This window comes from Nelumbo lutea, chromosome 4 (assembly GCF_056320005.1).
Source record: "Nelumbo lutea isolate HS-2025 chromosome 4, American lotus-T2T, whole genome shotgun sequence".
NCBI lineage: Eukaryota > Viridiplantae > Streptophyta > Magnoliopsida > Proteales > Nelumbonaceae > Nelumbo > Nelumbo lutea.
This window is the reverse complement of record NC_142687.1, coordinates 92,597,722-92,613,816: the sequence shown is the minus strand read 5'-3', so window position 1 is coordinate 92,613,816 and position 16,095 is coordinate 92,597,722. Positions and strand designations below refer to the sequence as shown.

Below are 16,095 nucleotides of genomic sequence, written 5' to 3'. Positions count from 1 at the left end.
GTTTGATTGTTATTCCCCTTTTACTTAGTCCCTTTTGAGCTTTCATACAATGCGAAGCAATTAGGATTTGGTTAATTATTTGTCTATCTAGAATGAAGGCCACTTCGTGTTGGGAGATAAGAGAAGGGAGCACCTATTAGATTCTTGGGGAGAGTATCTCCATATTTCAAATTTCTTTTTGCATCACCATATAGCAATTAGTCTTAACTTAAGAGCAAACATTTAAGGTGGTGTTCAGATTCATGGAACATGATATATTGAGTTTTGGTTTGCACCACAATTGCTTAGGGCGTTCGGTTGGTTCGTGATGTGGACCAATCCACACTATCTCATGGATTGGTTCATGCCACAGGCCAACTTATCATCCACAAGTTTATCTCGTGGATTAAACCACACTACTCTATTGTATGGGATGAGGAGTTATCCCATACTTCACATCTAATATTTATCGTTTCATATTTCATGTTATTTGATTTTGCATGAAAAAGTCAAGGTTTTTAAAACCGACTCGAAGAATGAACCGGCATGGGTCTGGTTCCCTAGTCGAACGGTTCGACCATTTGAACTGAATGATCAACCCGTTCTAACAGAAAAAAAAATAATAAAAAATGGTCAAACCCATTGAATCGTTGATTTGGTCAGCGGTTTACTAACCAAATCAACGTTTTGTGGCCAAAATCCGATTTTGGTGAAAAACTGAACTAGTCACCTAACCGATTCCCAGTTTTTCCGGTTCGATTGTTCGACTTGGTCCAGTTTTGAAAACAATGAAAAAAGCAATAACATTTAATTGGATAAGTGTATATTTTTTAATTTATTATTTTATAAGGTTTCTAAAACCAACTCATAGAACGAACCGATCAGGGGTCCAATTCCCAGGTCGAACAGTCGGCCCGTTCTGACAGAAAAAATAAAAAAATAAAAAATGATCAAAATTGTTGAGCAGTTCAAATGATTCGAACAACTCAACTGACCAGGTCAACGGTTTGTTGACCAAATCAATGTTTTTGGGCCAAAATCCCGTGTTGGGGAAAAAATGGATCTGACTGATTCCCGGTTTTTCCTATCCAACCGTTTGATCTGGTCCAGTTTTGAAAACCATGGAAAAAGTAATAACATTTAATTGAATAAATGTATATTTTATTATTTATTATTTTACAAGGTTTTTAAAACCGACACAGAGAATGAATCAGTCAGGGTCTAGTTCTCGGGTTGAACGGTCGACCCATTTTGACGAAAAATGAAAAAGTAAAAAATTATCAAAACCGTTGAAAGATTCAAATGGTTCAACTGCCCAAGTCAGCATTTTGTTGACCAAATCAACATTTTTTTGGCCAAAATCCAGTTTTAGCAAAAAACGAAACTGATCGCCTAACCGATTCCCGGTTTTTCTGGTCTGACTGTCCGGTCTGGTCCGGTTTTTGAAACCATGTTATTTTACATAATAAATATTAGTAATGTCAAATTGTCAATAACTTCATAAAACAATATTAGTAATATTATTAATAATATTTTTTGTAATTAATATGTTTTGAATATTATTTTTATTAATATTATCAATCATTGTTAATTATTAGTAACTAGTAATAATATTATTAATTATTATCAAATATTATAAATATTAATATTATTATTTTTAATTATTGTTAACATTATTTTATTGATCATTAATTATTAATTATATTTTTATTAATATTAATATTTTTTTAATTAGTATTATTACTACTAATTTTAGTTAATATTAATATCATTATTTGTTATTAAATATTATTAATATTATTGTTAGTATTATTAATTATTATTAATACTATTTTTATTAATCATTATTTTTTTATAATTTATTAATATTTTCTATTATATATATTACTAAAAATAAAGTATTGTATTTTAATGATTAACCACATAGATAATCTCACATGTTGTAGTTGAGATGCATGGAATCAAACACAATATGTGGGCAGAAATGTGCCACACCTTGCAGAATGCCCATTAAAGTGTGGTATGGATCAATACACACATTTTTGTCCATGATGCAAAACAAGTATCCTAAATCTAACCTTTGATGCTAAATATCATTTCTAAGACTATGTCTTTCCAAACATGTGCATAAATTTTTTAGTTTAATATATATATATATATATATATATAGAGATAGAGAGAGAGAGAGAGAGAGAGAGAGAGAGAGAGAATGTAGCATTTTTACATATTTTATAAATGTTAATGCTAAGTACATCTAAAGGTATCCATGCAGCATTGGTACAATATTTGATAAGTATGTATCCAACACTGGTACATTAAGCTTGTCTAGTTATGTAGGTATTATAGTGAGTGGGATGTAATGTAATGGGGACCTGCTCTATCAAGAAAAAAAAAACAAGGGGATATGATTTTTGGAAAGTGGGATTAGGACGATATGAGTCAAGGGGCTTAGAAATTTTGCTTTATTCCCCTAATGAATGACTTGGAAACTTTGTTTTTTGAGAAAATGTAATTTTCCATTATAAATTTTGATTAATTTTAATTTAGTATGTGAAAAGATAAAATTCGAATGACCTTCATATCATGGAAATAAGAGAATTTAGCGTTTTGAATTCGGATAAATCTGTGATGTTGGAAATATTTGATACCGAAAGAATATTGAGTAATCAAAATCCCCATGATGAGTGGCACCCGATTGGTTAACACATTTATGACACCGGTTGATTGGTTATAAATTGTTTTTAGAATCATAGTTGAACCCTTTGAATTATGAGATTTAGATTTGAAAGCGATAAGTAGAAGAAATATTGCAAATAAGGCTCCATTTGGAAGGAGTACAAAGGGAAAATCTATGATATGGGAAATGTATCATTTTTATATCATATCCGGGACTTCAACCAATCAACATTCAACTTGTCATGTTCATTGAATGCAGGTTATCCCTAGTATCCGGTTTCAAAACAACCATAATATAATCATATTTCAAAAAAGAAATATGTTAAAAGAATAAAATTCATTAAAAAGTCACTCTCCCCTTTTCTTATTCTCTAAATTCCAAACCCATGCCCCGCATCACTGCGTCATTCTCCCATTTCAAAACCAACAACCCAAAGGTTCATATGTTCCTATTTCGATTCCATATTCCTATTCCCACAAATCAAGAGTACTCTACAAATATTAGAGTACAAAAAAGGTTCTTTCTCCCTTGGTTTTCAAAAACGGACCAGACCAGAAAAACTAGGAACCGATCAAGTAATCGGTTCCATTTTATCCCATAACCATTATTTCACCAAAAACCATTGATTAGGCCAACAAATCGCTAACATGTGCTGTCAAACTGCTCAAACAGTTTGAACCATCTAACGGTTTTGCCCATTTTTTATTTTTTTAATTGTCAAAATGTTCAATTCGTGCAGTTCGAACAGTCGGGCCATTCGAAAAATGAATGATAGGAGTTGAATTGAAAAGTGAATTTATAAATTGGAAATCGATTATTTGCCTTTATCCGCAAGGAAATAATTATTGTTCCTTAAAAAGAGCTATTGTGAGCTTGGTGCAGACATGGCCTTGATGTATTCCTATCACAAATTCCATGTTTGTTCTCATGATAATTATTAGAGATAGGCTATCTAGGTGTTTTTTTTGTCTTCTAAAGGGCAACACAACAGGGGTATCCTACCCCACAACCCATAACTAACCCCCTAATCCAAGAGACCTTACCAGCCAATTGGTTGGCACCTTGTGGCTATCTGGGTGTTGTGCTGTTCTTATATGCTTTGATTAGTACAAAATACATCTTCTAGAAAAAGTGACTTTAACTTTTAAAATGACAATGGTCATTAACCATCTGATTATCATCTTTTATTTTGGTGGCCACTAAAATAAATTTGATTTTATTTTTTGCTCCTACATCTAGGAATTTTATTTTTCTTTGTGCCATTTGGTGTTCAGCTCCATGTCACTGATTTTCTAAGCTATTATATATTTTGGACATGTAGGGTGCCACCACTGCCATGCAAGGCGTTGATAGAGACAAGAAATGGTCAGTCAACAAACTCTATCAACCATCTTAGCATGCAACAATCATGTGTTGAGTGTGGCATTTACATCCAATCTGCAAGGGTTACAAGCCCAAATTCTGGATGCGACATGAACTGTTAGGAGATGCTAATGTTGAAGTTGAATGTAATAGTTTTTACATGGTAGATTTGTACAAAATCTCCACATCAAACTTGAACCATTATTGGCCATGTTTTTCACTGATGGTCAAATAATTAGCTTAATACATATGCTTCATTCATTATTCTATTTTAATCATCCTGCTCGTAGTTGTTTCATAACTATGTTACACATATTGATAGTCACCAACATTTCTGGTTCTTTTATAGGTTGAGAATCTTGAGATTTTATATCTTAAAGCATCATTTTAAAGTAAGGTTCTTCGAGGTAGTACCAAATTATCCGATTAAGACATTGTCACTATATACAAATTTCTTTAACTAAACGACTTGTGTTCTTATAAAGTAACAGTTGCGACTTCATCTTCAGTTCCACAGAGTTAGGCTACTACTTCGTCATCTTCCTTTCTTGGTGTTCTTAATCCTCATTAGATTATCCCATCCAAAGTAAATGTATTTTCTCATAGTTTAACCATGATGATTAGCTTAGTAGCTTAAGTTCTTGTATTTGGACTATGGAAACCATATTAATTTTGTGGTCATTACACACTTTGGATTTTAATCCTGTAGCATTGGTCTGAATTATAATCATTTGTATTCCATCCACCCCAATATTTATATAGGGGTGTTAGCACTTGATTTTTGCTCGATCTTTCTTTAACCCACATCCTACATCCTAGATGCTTGATTAAACCATGCCAATCTCTTTAAAATGTGCTAAAACCTTGAGAAACATCCCAAATACCCTTAAATCCACCGTTAAATCTACATGATCCCCTTCTGATGGTCACGGTTGTGCCACATCACCATACTTCATCTCCAATTAGACTCCATAATGTGAAACAAAATCTATAAACAACCAATCACACTAATTTTAGCCCTGAATTCCATGGTTTAACCATTCATCCATCAAAGATTCAATTTCAACGCATCTTACACTACAACATTTCTTGAGCCTAAAACATGTGTTCTATATGTTATTGACACAACCTAGCCCACTCAACAATCTCGTAATCTCAATCCATGTCATTGTACCAAATTTCAACTAAAAAACCCCCTATTTGACCTATCATCAAGCCATTATTATGTATTAGCAAATCTGTTGGTCAAGAGTGTACCAATGATGCATCTCTATTGTTTAAGCCTTATTTAGCCGATCAGACCCCACCATTGTGTTTAGAGACCCAAAAAAATCCTAGCACGTCAAATTCTACGTCATAATTCACTTGTTTGACCATTAAATTAGGAATAAGCCATTTTGATGTGCCAAATTGAATCACCGCATCAAAATCATATTTATAATTGAATCAAATTTAGGTTTTTTGCCATTGACATCCTCGAATGAGGTGCTGCAATGTTTGGCATGCCCCAAGCTCTCATTGGACCATGAAATACATAAAAAACTACCCAAACTCGAGGAAAATTGTTGCACAAAGAATTAATGATCAATTGAAGGCCCTTTCCTTTCAAAAGCTTTGCCTATTTTGATGAAAAAACTTTGTTGAATCCTAAGCGTTGTAGATGGATAGGTTTTAAACCCATTTCCACCCCCTTTTTATCTATAAATAGCGGCCTAGCTCGAGCTTGAGGGGGGGGGGGGGAGAAAGAGCATTTTCCCTAGCCTCTATAATATTTTCATTTTACTTGAAAACTGAAAGCCTTTGAAGTTCAAGCCTTAAATCCGCCTCCCTTGTTTTCAAATTTAAGATCTCTAATTAGAAACATTCCCCTAGCTCAATCACTCATCCAAACTACATTTTAACTTGTTCCAATTGCCGGAAGCTCGCCATAAGGTCATACATGAGAGGTAAGCCTCACATTATGTTATTTGAAGTAGAAGTCGTGATATTGTTTTCTTTTAAGTCTTGAGATCATGGGAAATTTGCATTCTCAGTTTTCTCTAAATTGAGAAAAAATAGGTTGACAGGCGATAGTCTTAGGGAAATCAGTACATAAGACCCGATAACATCACCTCAAATCAATTTTGGATGAAGTTTGGAGTGTTTTTGCCAGATTTCATGAGCTCTGAGCAATAATTTTCATTGGTGTTTTGTTAAAATTTGAGCACAAATTATTCCTACATGGGGCTGCTACAACAGCTTTGAGGATGGGGTCCAAATTATTCTCCCAATCCTTATTATCCAAAACTTTCGATTCAGTGCTTTCCTTAGTGAAAGATGGGGTCACTATTGAAACAATAAAATCAAATTTTCTATGTTGAAAATGAAGGCCTATTTCCTTTGAAAAATGGGTGGCAATTCAATTTCTTTGTATCGACCATGAACTTCATGGAGCTCACAATGGGTATTCACAGTCCAATTTGGAGATCTCAGACCAAATTAATAAATGACAAATTGATAAATTTTCAAATTAGATCAAACCGTTTTGATGTGAAAACCAAACTAGATCAAACCATTTTACTATAGTTTAATGTGGTTCCTAGTACGATTCACTGTGATTTGGAGATCTTAGATGGGACTAGTAAATAACGATCTGAGAAATCTCTAGACCAAATTAAACCGTTTTGGTACAGATACCAAACTAGATCAAACCATTTTGTTTCTAATACTGTTTGGGCCATACTAAGATTCTATTGGGCATTGAACATATTTGTGTTTACACACTTTCCAAATGGAGTCTTGAGTTATAGTTAATTGCAATTCAGATTGGGTGTGTAATTGCACACTTTGATCTCCAAAAGAAATCTGACTTTGAAACAAAATTGTATTAGGGACCCCGAACATTAGGAAATTACCGTGAGGTTCCTTCATATTCTCATAGCAATTTAGTTGAGATTACATTTCTTGTGAGTCTGTGACGAGTGTCGCAGGACAACCCAGGGACCCCATTGAATTTTGAATACTCCAATGTATCAAACACAGCTTGTTTTTACATTTTGCCTTTTTCACCAATCACTAGCATGTTTAAAAATTAACGGGGTCTCAGGGTTGTCTTGTGACACCCGTCGCAGGAAATGTTTTCTCCTCAGGGTTTTTACTTGTGGACCCACAACCCTTCACTACTATTACCTAAACTATGCATTAAGAAAAAGCCTTATTGGTTAGTAACTCAAACTAAATGAATTGTCACCTTGTTAATTCAAATTTCTCAAGCTTATTTGCATATGGAACAATGAGAATGAGAATATTTTCTATAAAAAAAAAGTGAGAATGATAACGAGATTCACCCATGGTTTTGTTTTGTTCATCGTGATAGACCCATATATAGCCCCTCAATGAAGTAATTGGCTCAATCAATCACCTTGCTAGCCTTAAAAAAAATCAGTCACCTTGTTATACGTTACATAATATGAAATGGGCCCAAAGCCTGGATTCACTGGTATTAACTAGGGTTCAAGCAGGCTTGGGCCACCTTATAGTTAGGGATGTAAAGCATCGGCTCTTTTGTCATAAAATAAGGCTGCATTTGGTTGTAGTGCAATTTTATTTGCACTAGTACAAATGTGTGAGAGTGCAAATGAAAAAAAAATGCAAATTTTGGTTTAACTTTGTTTTGGGTTTTACTTAATTCTGCTTCATGTCTTAATTTACTTCATTTGTATTGCAATAAAACAAAATAAGTCAAAATTTGAAAGAAAAATATGTCATAATTTATAGGGTCTGTTGAATAAAGTATCGATACAATATACCTTGTATTGGAAATATATCATCTATCTATATTAAAGCGGGATGGGTACTCACCGTGGCCTGCTTTTAGTGCAAGAAATGGTATCCACACGTGAATTTCTTTGAGTCGTGTGAATATATCATGAAGGTTTGATTTCATATCCACATGTTTACTTTTTTTCTTGTGTTTCTTTCACTTACCTCTCAATCAAATGTGAAGGTATGATGTATTTTTTTCATCTTTAACCAGTCATGCGAATATATCACAAAACGACGGTCTGATTTTAGCTTCAATCAGGGCAAGTCTGTGCTTAGTGGTGGTAGCAACTTCCTCACTGGAGTATACTTGTCTCGAAGAGTATCGACAGATACGAGTACCTACATCAAAACAGCGGATGACGATTGGATCTCAGATCTAAGTATGTCTCTTATCTCATATTTGGGTTTCTTGCATATCTGAGAGATACTCAGATTTGGGTTCTTTATGGAAGTTAGGCTTGCCAAATCTGAGAGATATTCAGATATGTGTTCATTATGGAATCTAGGCTTGTCGAGGGAGTAGAGGAGATGTGTGAGTTGCTAAGAGTAGGCTTATGATGCACGACAAAGGTGCCAAAATTTCCCCATGCCAAAACCAATGGAGGACAAAGAAATAACTCCCTCCATAGAGAAATGGTGAGCAGTAGAGCTGTTCATGGGCCGGGTGGCCTGACCCACCCCCCATACGGGCTTTAACATGTTTATAGGCCCGCAGGCTTAAATTCGGGCCAAAAAGTCCGACTTACAATAAATTCGAGCAGGGCTCGGGTTTTGTCAAAATAGCCCGGCTTGAACCCGACCTAAAATTAGACTTAAAATGGGTTATGTGATTATATCCATTTGAATACATTTTTTTTTTATTTAAGAATGTAAAATTGTGTTTTAAAACGTAAAAGAAAGGGAAAAAAACCATATTGTAAGCCCATTATTCATTTAAATAAGAAAAAAGAACCATTTGAATTTTTAATTCTAATTTGAATAAGGAAAATTGTAATTTTTTTTATTAGGTCGGGCTTTGGGCTTTTTCTTAGGGCTAGGCTCGGGCCCAAGTTATAGGCCCGTTGGTTGGGCTGGGTTCGGGTTCGAGCCTAGCGTATTTCCATTAATGATGATTAAAAGCCCGGCCCGGCCCATGAACAGGTCTAGTGAGCGGTTTACTTGTGGGTTCCAATGCGACCGCATAGTAGTCAACATCAACCGAGTCACCAAGATTAGCATCGACTCGGCTGGGTACACTAGTTCCCTCTCTTCCTCTGCCTGGAACCTCCCTTATTGGAATCCCTGTGGGTTTCGTTGTTGCAAATCATTGTTCTCGCTTGCATCCAAAACCTATAGTCTCGTGTCTCGTCTTGATGGTGTCAAGAGGCATTGTGATCAACATTGAGATGTGGAGTTCCATAAATGTGCTCCCCCCCTAAATTGCCATCATTGTCTTCATATTCGATTGGAAGATGCCACCGTTGTCTTCATATTCCATTGGAAGATGCCACCATTGCTACTCTTTCACACCATGCCGTATATCAACATGCAGTGAAGTATGTGCAAATGGTGGTGAGACAATTGGCAGTGACTACAATGGGCTAAGGTCATTTTAGCGTGGTGAGACAAACAACGCCAAAAGGGGAGAGAATGAAGGGGCAATCGTCGCTGCTAGATAAGGACCAACTTACTTTTGCCACTGTTGAAAGGAAAATGATGATAAGGGTAAAATTGGATTTATAAAAATCACGTGTAAACAAATCTTGATGGAATATTAACGGATGTTAAGATAAGGGTAAAGTTAGTCAATTGTAATATACGTTATTCGTTACATAATATTCAAACAATAAGGTATATTTATTCAATTAACTAAATCAGGGTAATTTGAGAAATTTACCAAAAAAATTCATAACAATGTACTTATTGAAAATTTGAGGGCAAAATGGTCAAAGTATCAAAACCCTAGTTCTCGTCTTATTCCATCTGCTCGTATTTATTCCACTTCGCGCCGCTCAAAACCCTAATCGGGAGAGAAAAGAGAGACATTAGTATCGTCGCCGGATTATTTTCCAGTAGGGAGAGAGAGCAGCCATGAAATACAACCTGCGTGTCTCGAGCTCCCGGCGCAAGTGCCGAAAGGCGCACTTCACCGCCCCGTCTAGCGTGCGGCGGGTTCTGATGAGCGCCCCATTATCGGCCGACCTGAGGAACAAGTACAGCGTGCGGTCCGTGCCGGTGAGGAAGGACGACGAAGTGATGGTGGTTCGCGGAACCTACAAGGGCCGGGAAGGCAAGGTGGTTCAGGTGTACCGTCGCAAATGGGTCATCCACATCGAGCGCATCACACGAGAGAAGGTTAATGGGTCCACCGTTAACGTTGGCATCAACCCCTCCAAGGTCGTCATCACCAAGCTCAAGCTCGACAAGGATCGGAAGTCCATTCTCGATCGTAAGGCTAAGGGCCGCGCTGCCGATAAAGCTAAGGGCAAGTTCACCGCCGAAGACGTCGCTGCTGCCGCTGCACCATCCCTTCAAGAAATCGACTAGGTTGATCTTGATTAATCTACACCACTTTTGCCTTTTGCCTTCTTTTTGTTTGTTTGATATTACTGGTATTAATTTAGCAAGTAAATTAGTAATTTTTAGCGTTGTCCGTCAATTTAGAGGTAAACTAGTACCTATACATTTTCCTTGTTTGCGCTTTAAATTGGCAAGTTTTGTGTCTTACTCTTTGATTAAGTGGATTACCTAATTACTAAATTTTGCCCATTGAATTTTATATGAATCGATGGAAAATTATAATAGGGTCTTGCTAAAAAAATGCCCATGGTTTGGACTTCGATTTCATTATTTGGATTAACTACTTGAATTGACAAGATTTGTACGTTGAATAGATCAGTAGTGCACGGTAATCGTAATGTTTGTATTTCTTATTTTTTTATTGTAGTGAGGTTCTAACTTGAACTGGTTGAAGACTTGGTTTGTGAGTGCATTTTAGACTTTCAAAGCCGAATAGTATGAACAACTATGTATTTAACTATTTTTATAGCTTTTTGCTAGCTTCTTATTCTGGACAAAAAACATTGACTGAAAGTATGGAGAAGATAAAAAAATATGAGATATCACGACTTTATGAATCACAAGGAAAGAGGGGAGAATGAGGAGGAAAGGAGGGCAGATCAACAAGTCTAGCTAAAGAGGGATTAAATAGGACTGAAGCTTGTTTCAGGAACATTTTCCCACTCTTATAAAGTTCTTGTTACTCGTCCAAGAATGAATACCAGCTAAAATGTCATTTCTGTCGGTATGTTGACATTTACTAGAATGTAGGTCACTTCTTGCATTTAACCAAACATGGGTTGTGTGTAGACATGGTATGTTCTTTGTGCAACTGATACTGGTGATTGAGTGGTTCGGTCAGGTAGTATTTGGCACCTGGATCTAGTGAGTCTGTATCCCTTACCCACAAGATGCCACCCACATTGTTTTCCGAATCCATGGTACAATCCCATAAACGTCAACATACAAGAATGAAACGTATTTGAAATATGTGGCTATAGATATGTTGGAGTCAATGTAGGTAGTGTCTTCTTGGTAGCAAATCCAGTATTGGACATAGGACTATTGCATGATTCTTCTTACACATTAGCCTACTAAGCATTCAAAGTTCAAACTCAGTTCTGCAAGTGTTGCATATCCTGCTACTGTTGGTTATTTTTGATTTTCTGAAAGCAGTAGTTATGAAATTTACAATGTGTTTTTGGCTTGAGATTCGTTTTAATTTCAAACATTTGCAAGTGAGTCTGTGATAATTTTTACTGTGCAAACTCGCACATTTTGGGGGGGGGGGTGGGGGTGCCCTATTGTGTAGCTCAACAAAGCAAAAAAAGTATTAGCAAATGGAAGAAACTAGGAAACTATTAGTTAGGTAATCTTGGAAAACAATTAATAAATAGGATTTTGAAAGATGACTATACGGGGGGTTTCATTGATTAAAATTGAATTTGTATGTCAATTTTGATATTCAAAGCATTTTTTAAGTAAAACAAGTTGTTTCATGTAGTTGAAGAAATTTGACTAATTACTATCAAATTAAAGTGTATAAGAAAGTGGAACTAGTTGAATTGAATAAAAGTAAACAAGAATCAAAATTTTGGAACTAGTCTCAATCAATGGTTTTCCTCTAGTGTTGGGGATTTAATAACTATACTCATATTTATACCAGTCAGCTAAATTGAGCAGGTACCTTGCTATAGAATAATTCATTTTGTTATAATTGTCTTTTCAATTATTAGGGAAGAAGGGCATGTGCAAACTGGTTGGTTGGTAAGAACTCCTGCTGGTTGTAAGGGAGACCTGGGATCAAATTCCACTTGTACCTGGTTTCGGGGGATGGACTATCCTGTTGTGTACGCTCTGTGGATGATGTAGGGTCAAAGTCCTAATACCCTGAGTTTTTATAAATTGACTTAACACACCTTGAGTTTTATAAATAGACTTAAATACACCTTTATCCTTGATTTTATTTCAAATTTTAAAAAAGAAGGGTTTCACTTCAACAAATGACTTGTCTATTTCAAACAGACAATTCAATATTGTCTTTAATGTGCATGCTATGTACGTTCCAATATTTAAGGTCATTGCACAAGTTAAGAGGCCAGTAACCTGGAATCTTGGGCAGATGACTGGGGATGCAAAGTGGGTATACTCCCTTCAAATACCTGGGTATGCCTTTGGGTGAAAGCTGTAAATCCAAAACCATTTGGGAACCCATAATTGAGAAAGTTAATAGGAAACTGGCCTCTTGAAAACCAAGTACTTGTCGAAAGGGGGGAAGTCACTTTAATTAAGAGTGTTATATCTTCCCTTCCCTGTTTACTATTTGTCTTTATTTTCAATTCCAGCTAAATGGGTTGCAGCTGGAAAAAAGAGATGAGAGGTTTCCTGTGGAGGCTTCGGAATGAAGAATCTAAGGCTTCATTTGGTTTGTGGGAAGATTTAGGTGGGATGGGATGGGAAAGTTTAAAAATCTACTATTCCATTGTTCTGTTTTATACATGAGAAAATAATAAGAAAACACATGTCTCCTGGTAAACTGGAAGGGAATCTCCTCATCCATGTCCAGGGCAAAGGGAGGTTTAGGCATAGGATCAGTGAAAGATGTCAACTCAGCCTTGGTAGGAAATGGCTATGTATATTCAACGACCGCACTGACAGTTTGTGGAGAAGATTATGGTTCTAGTAGCTGGGAGCAGGGGGCAGAGGAGGTAAGATCCCCCTATGGATGTTCAGTTTGGAAGGTTATCCAAAAATTTCGGCCTCAGTTCTTGAAAGGCATAAAATATGAAGTGGGAAGTGGTCATAGGGTACTTTTTTGGAAGGATTACTGGTGTGGGGATGGCCTCCTAATTACCCTATTCCCTACTCTGTTCGAGATAGCTGTAAATAAGGAAGCTTCAATGGCCGATTATATGGATAGGCAAAGGGAGGTTTAGGCATAGGATCAGTGAAAGATGTCAACTCAGCCTTGGTAGGAAATGGCTATGTATATTCAACGACCGCACTGACAGTTTGTGGAGAAGATTATGGTTCTAGTAGCTGGGAGCGGGGGGCAGAGGAGGTAAGATCCCCCTATGGATGTTCAGTTTGGAAGGTTATCCGAAAATTTCGGCCTCAGTTCTTGAAAGGCATAAAATATGAAGTGGGAAGTGGTCATAGGGTACTTTTTTGGAAGGATTACTGGTGTGGGGATGGCCTCCTAATTACCCCATTCCCTACTCTGTTCGAGATAGCTGTAAATAAGGAAGCTTCAATGGCCGATTATATGGATAGGCAAAATGGTCAAATTACCTGGAACCCTCTGTTCAGGAGGAATTTGAATGGCTGGAAGGAGTCTTCTTTGGTCAACTTGCTGCATATTTTGTATGTTGCCAAGATTCCGGGAACAAGGGAGGACAAAACGAAATGGTTGTAAGAGAATTTCGGCTCCTCCTCAGTGAATGGCTGTAAGAGGTCTTTTTTCCGAGTAACAAGATCTGGATCATGCCTGTACCATCGAAGTTAGCTTTGTTTGATCTGTAGTGCTGGATAAGATTCTAACTAAGGGGAACTTAGCTAGAAGAGGCATAGAAGGGGCAGATCTGGAATGCACATAATGTAATGGAAGTGTAGAGAATACTATGTGGCTTCACTTACTGGGTTTGGACTAGACTTCTAGAAGCTTTTTGGAGTTAATTTATGCTTCCCGGCGGATGTGAAGGGCTTCCTAGAGGCTTGTTTGTCAGGGGAGGACTCAGCAAGGCTGGAAAAGTAGCTTGGGGTATCCTCCCCGTTGCTGTTTTCTCGGCAGTGTGGGGTGAAAGAAATAATAGGATTTTTGAAGGGAGGCATAAATCAGAAGAAGAGGTGCTCAACAGGAATATGGAGATGGTGTTTTCGTGGCTGACAAATCATCCACTTTTTAAAGAGTTCGGATCTGCTCCTTACAGCACGCCTCACACTCACCTCACAGTCTGTCTCGGCTGCACATCGGGATATTTATGGAGAGATATTCCCAATACAGCGTGGGATGTGGCTGTGAACCAGAAATTGCAAAAACACACAACAAAAGAAAAACATCAGAAATTGCAAAAAAAATACAAGTAAATTGGAAAAGACAAAAAACTCGGAAAAATATAAAATTTGGATGAAAACAGAAACTGCAAAATACATAAAATGATAGAATAATAAAAAATCTATATATTATAGCAAAAAAGTAAAAGAAAGTTAGAAAAACAAGAAAATGATAAAATTTCAAAAAATATTTTGTAAAAAACAGCAACTGCAAAAATTCATGTCAGAAAAAATCAAAAGTTTTTTCATGGCATTTTATCATTGGATAATATTCATATTAGTTTGTGCCAATGTAAAAAAATCAATTTTTTTTACATTGTTTCCGCTTCGATGGTTGAATTTTTTATTATACCTTGAAACAATGACAATATCAATCTGAAACACAATGTATTGTTCCAAAAGTCGGGCTCCGATATTTGAATCTTCAATCTGGAGATCTGAGTGAGTAAGAGAGTGGCGGTGTGTTTGCTAATTCAAATAGGAGATTTGAGAGTGGTGTGGTGGTGGTGTGGTGTCCAACTTCAACATCTGAAACAAAGATGGGTGGTGCCTGATGTGGCGCCTACCTTTCATGGATCTGGGGAGTTGGTGTAGTAGCCATCTTTAAGATTTGAGAGAACGAGGCTGCGACGTCCGCCTTCCATAGATTTGAGAAATCGGTGCGGCAATCGGCTTTAATTGAAGATGATCTGGGCGAATAGATCTGAGAAATTAGTGCGGCAATTGGCTTTAATCGAAGTTCTGGGCGAGAGGAGTAGAGAAGGGTGGTAAAGGAGAGAGAGAGTCAATTTGTAACCCTTGACCCAATCGACCTTGACCCTTTTTTCCTGACCTTATGGGTCATTTGACCCATCTTGACCCACTACTCAAATGGGTGGGTCAAGTGGGTTGTGGTAGAATTTGTTAGCCCTAAATGTAAATTAAAAGGTTTGAACCTTAGTCACTTTGTTTTAAAAATTAAGTAATTTATCATCTATCCACCGTATTTAAGCAGATTAAAAATTGTAAAATATATTATATATAAAATTTATATGATCGATAGTATATATATGTATATGTCATGTCATCAAGGTTCTAATTTGATCGAACTTTTGACTCGTGAACCTCTCCCTTCTGTTCTATGCCCAGTCTGATTCTCTTAACATTGATCTGATTTCATATCATTTCAAAATTCAAACCCAACTTATTCATCCGAACCAAAAGCTTGTCCGTGGAGATTTCCCTTTGAGCTCTATGTAGACGTGTCCATGAAGGCACCATGTAAGATCTTCGCTTTTTATATTTGTAGACTTGAATGCTTAGATATTTGTAGACTTGAAACCACCCTTTTTCCACTTATGCCACACAAGGTTTTAAAAGACAAAAGGTGTAGTTGAGGCATAGTAGCCCCAAAAGATGAGGCGTGAGCCAGATTAGAATGATAAAATAAAAGTTTATAAGCAATAAGTTTCATCAATTAAGCATTAAACAAAATAATAATAAACCAACTAACAATTATAATCACTTACATTTCATGTTTAAAAATGAAAGGTTCTTAAATAATTCAAATGACCAATTTTGAAAAAAGCAAACATATGAAGAATCATCCATCTTACATGTGTGGTCATTTAATAGTTTAGAAGAAAGAAAATAAATTAGTTAATTTGGTCTATGTAAAAAAATCAGTAAAAAGAAATTAAATC

General features: G+C 36.4%; 1 pseudogene across 1 annotated transcript; it reads left to right on the top strand.

Annotated features, from left to right (window-relative positions):
* The first annotated feature begins 9,588 nt into the window (after nt 1–9,588).
* LOC148861829 (large ribosomal subunit protein uL24z pseudogene) lies at nt 9,589–10,561 on the top strand (annotated as a pseudogene). Its single transcript, XR_016094769.1, has one exon. The product of XR_016094769.1 is annotated as a large ribosomal subunit protein uL24z pseudogene (transcript).
* The last annotated feature ends 5,534 nt before the right edge of the window (nt 10,562–16,095 follow it).